We start from the raw sequence: 4,758 nt of genomic DNA on the forward strand, positions 1-4,758 counted from the left end.
GAGAATAATTAATAATAAATGTAACATAAGAAAGATAAAATTTTATTTTTCCATTACAAGGAGAAATTTGGCAGTACAGAGGGGCCATGGTGGGCTGATTTGTCATCAGAAACATGGTTTTCATCTTTCTTTTTCATTATCCTCCTCCATGGCTTTCATTCTCAAGGAATCCAATCAAGTCAAAATGAATGTTAGAACTCCAGCTACCATGCCTACAAATCAGAAGAAAGAATAAGCAGGAAACAATCTCTCTCTTTTATGAGTATCTCCTTGCAGCCCCTTCACAACACATCTATAATAATAAAAGCACAATATGCTAATTAGACCAAACAGCCAAACGACCTTCCAGATGTCATTCTGGACGTCCTTCTGGATGAAGCCGCCATGGTGGGGGCCAAAGCAGAGGCGGTTAGGGGTGATCAGGCAGGCAGGCAAGCAGTTAGGGGAGATCGGGCAGGCAGGAGAGTGGTTAGGGGCAATCAGGCAGGCAGGCAGAGGGGTTAGGGGCCATGAGGTAGGCAAGCGAGTAGTTAGAGGCAATCAGGCAGGCAGGCAGAGTGGTTAGGGGTGATCAGGCAGGCAGGCAGGTGAGTGATTAGGAGCCAGCAGTCCTGGATTGTGAGAGGGATGTCTGACTGCCAGTTATGGGCAAATCTTATGCCCAACACTATTATCCTCTAAACTGGCAGTTGGACATACCCTGAGGGGTCCTGGATTGTGAGAGGGTGCAGGCCGGGGCTGAGGGACCCCTCTCCCTTGTGCATGAATTTCATGCACCAGGCCTCTAGTCTACTATAAGTCATTGGACAGAACTTGATCATTAGCCATCCATAGCTGCAAGGGAGGCAGAGAAATGCAATTTTCTTTAGCTTAGCTGAATACGTCTAAGCAAAGGCTGTTTTCCATCGCTGACCTAGGAAAAAAAAAAGAATGGGTCATTGTGTGGAACAGATTTCTACCTGTTTCATGTCTTAAAATATCTTTACTTTGGTCTTACATTTTTTTCAGACTTTGGCAGAGTATAGAATTCCAAGTTGAAAATAATTTTCATCAGAACTTTGAAAGTATTTTTTCTACTATAACCTAGCATTCACTATAATGATAGCAGGTCAATCCTACAGAGGTATCACATTTATCTAATTTATTTATTTATTTCATCTCTGCAAGTGTTTAGCTCTTTATCCTTAGTGTTCTGAAATTTAACAATGATTTTTCCATTTATCATTTATCATATCTTTTAGCTCTTCGAAATCATGTTCCATTATCTCTTTGATAGTTTTCATTCACTTTCTCTATCTTTTCCTTCTATAACTTCTATTCTTGACTGTTATGCCTCTTGCATAAGTCTTGTGTCACTTATCTTTTCTGTCATATTTTTGTCTCTACTTATTTCCATTCTACTTTACAGAGAAAGGTATCTTGGAAATGTTTTTCTTTAAATCCTTCAACCCAATTTTTCGACTGCAGTTTGTTTTTGCTTTGGCAGGTTATTGTAATCATCAAGATCTCATTCTTGTTCTCTGACTCTTCCTTTCTCATAGGACTCTGTGATGCTGTGAATGCAGTATTAGCTTACATGTCTCTGAGTGAATAAATAAAGGTTTTGGTCTGTTTTTCTTTATTATTTAATATCTCTATTTCCTTTGAAAACTTTGTTTATGTTAGAATCAATCTCTTGTCATATTTCATTCTTCAAATATTTCATGATCTTTGGTTTTCTATTCATATTTAATAATGAAGACATGTAAGAATTTCAGTTAATATAGCTCATGAAAGAAATTCTAACCACTGTAAACATTATGCAGTAATAGACCACACACACACGAGCTTGAAAGTAGGAAAGGAAAGCTTGCAGCTTTCAAAAACAGAAAAAAAAAATTCAAAACCATAGCTAAGTATGAAAATAAAAGGAAAGTGGCCTACTGGTATAGGGGCAGCAGATTTGGTTATAAAATAAATGCCTAGGGGAGGAAGTTTTAAGATCAAGGCCCTTAGACACAATGAAGTGACCTTGACCTCCTGAGTAAGGCTCTGAGCCTGGGAGAACCTGATTGGAATCCAACTAACCGCTCTGAATAATATGTGATATAAGATTTATCCACACAAAATTGGAAATCCAAGTCTAGGCAGCGGAAGATATGGAGTTAGAATTCACACTCCACTTCTAAGAAAGAGATTTCAAGCAGATAACAAGCATAGTATCTGCTCTGGGATTAGTGATACCCACAGAGTCTTAGCAAAGGCAAAATTTAAATTTGCCCCAAATAATTATTCTATAGAATAGAGTATCAAGTCTTACCATGGCAAAAAATAAAAAAATCAATACAAAGGAGGAAAAGGAAGAGAAGAAGGAAGACAAGGAGGAGGAGAATTATAAATAAAAAATCATAATGAGATTTAGCAAGTACAACAGATAGAAAAATTAAACCCCATGAACTATATAGGTAATAAACCAATTTGAAAAGAGAAGTTTAAAAATGGCAATCTGGAAAAATGAATTTCTAAAACTAAAAAATATAGCTAAAATTTTCTAATTTCGATGTACATTATAAACCCGACAGATTTGAGATGGACAACAAACTCCAAACAGAATAAATAAAAAGAAGCCACAGCACATCATAATCAAGTTGCTGAAAGCCAGTAATAAAGAGAAAAATCTTAAAAGCTGCCAGAAAACAAAGCCTCATCATATACAGAAGGATGAGATTAGAATGACCACAGATCAGAAATGATGCAAGACAGAGCACAGTGAAATGACATATTTAACATGCTAAAAGGGAAAAAGTGTCAACCCACAACTCTATATCCAGTGAAAATATTCTTCACAAATGAAGGTTAAATAAGGCCATTTCTAAAAAAGCAAAAACTGAGAGAGTTTATTGCAATCAATGCCACACTACAAGAAATGTTAAAGGAAGTTTCTCATGCTAAAGAATAATGTTTAAAAAAACACACACACTCAGATTTAGACCAAGAAATAAAAAACACTGAAAACGGTAACTATGGGAATTATAAAAATATGTGTATGAAGCCTTTTCCTTATTCTTAAAATTTCTTTAAAAGATAATTGGCTGTTAAAAATGTATTATGCATTTTACAAATATGTAGAAATAAGATATATGACATTTTGTAATAGTACAAAGGATGATGGTGGGAATGGATGCATACTGTGTGAAGGTGAGACTTTCATTGGAAGTAATATTAAAGACATACTATATAAGTTGAACATTATTTATTGTAAACCCTAGAATAAAAAGATAAGTTGGAATACTAAAGCTACTAAATGAATCATTAAGAAGGCAAGAAAAGACAATGTAAACACAGAAAAAATAGTACAAATAGAAAGCAAACAGCCAGATGGTAGAATAAAAACCAAATATACTGATAATTTTATTACATCTATATTCGCTAAACACTCCATTAGAAGGCAGAGATTGCTCAACATTTTAAGAGCAAGAAGCACCTATATGCTATAAATGGAACAAATTTAAATACAAAGACATCGGTTAAAAGTAAGAGGAGGAAAAAAGATAAATCATACAAACACTGAGATAGCTATATTAATAACAAAGTAGTTTTCAGGATGAAAAATATTATCTGAAATATGGCAGGACACTTAAATGCTGAAAATGACAAATGCATCCAGAGTATATAATCATTCTTAATGTGTGCACAGCATCTATTAACAGAGCTTTACAATACATAAAGCAAAACTCACAGACTCAAAGGAAATATAAAAATTCACAATTGTAGTCGGAGATTTTATCATTCATCTCTTTGTAATTAATTTTAATGTATAGATAGAATCCACAAAGGCATAAAAGCCAAACAAAAGTATAAAGCAACTTCTATTAGTTGACATTTATAGGACAATGTACCAACTATAGCAGTAGACACATTCTTTATAAGTACACATAAAACATCCACCATGCTAGACTATGACCTAAGCTGAAACATTTAGAAGGATCAAAGTCACAGAGTATATATTCTCATACATACATACAAATAATAGGAAATCAATACCAAAAATAATCTGGAGAATACCCAAATATTTTGAAATTAAACAAGGCACTTCTAAATATCCACAAATCAAAGAAGAAATCACAAAAGACATTATTAAGTATTTTTAAAAGAATTATATAAAAATCACCACATATCAAAAAGTGTGAGGTGAAGTTAAAACATTATTTAGAAAGAAATGTATTGCTTTATATAATTATATCAGTGAAGACAGTTTTAAAATCAATTATCTAATTTTCCATATTAGCAAAGTAAGAAAAGTAACTCAAAATAAGTGAATGGAAGAATAAAGTAAGAACCAAAATTAATAAAATAAAACACATACACACATGAGAGAAAAATCAACGAAAACAAACCTTGTTTTCAGAAAACATTAAACAAGTTAATTAACTTCTAATAAACTCCTGGATCATGGATTAGCAAAAGGACATTAGTGGGGCAAACAATAAAATGTTAGTAATGTAGATTAGAAGTATTGTCCAGTTAGTTTTCTGGTTTTGATAATGGTATTTTAATTATATAAGAAGTTAACATTTGGGGAAGCTGGATGAAAGGTATATAGAAACTCTGTGCTATTTTTTGACAACTTCTTTGTAAGTCTGAAATTATTTCAAAATGAAAACATTTTTAAAAAGAGAGAACTTCTGTTTTTGAGAGACTATTAAGAAATCAAAAGGACAAGCTGATGATTGGGAAATATTTGTAATACACATATCTGACAAAGACTTGTATCTAGAA

At 33.4% G+C, this 4,758-nt stretch overlaps 1 protein-coding gene across 1 annotated transcript in view; it reads right to left on the reverse strand.

Annotated features, from left to right (window-relative positions):
• Positions 1-449: 449 nt before the first annotated feature.
• LOC102245006 (chromosome unknown open reading frame, human C10orf11) overlaps positions 450-4,758 on the reverse strand; it is a 1,043,798-nt gene continuing 1,039,489 nt past the window's right edge. The window contains exon 8 of the mRNA XM_005864646.2: positions 450-913. The gene's annotated coding sequence lies outside the window, so the exon portion shown is untranslated. The remainder of the gene's footprint in view (positions 914-4,758) is intronic.

Source organism: Myotis brandtii, unplaced genomic scaffold, assembly GCF_000412655.1.
Source record: "Myotis brandtii unplaced genomic scaffold, ASM41265v1 scaffold190, whole genome shotgun sequence".
Classification (NCBI taxonomy): domain Eukaryota; kingdom Metazoa; phylum Chordata; class Mammalia; order Chiroptera; family Vespertilionidae; genus Myotis; species Myotis brandtii.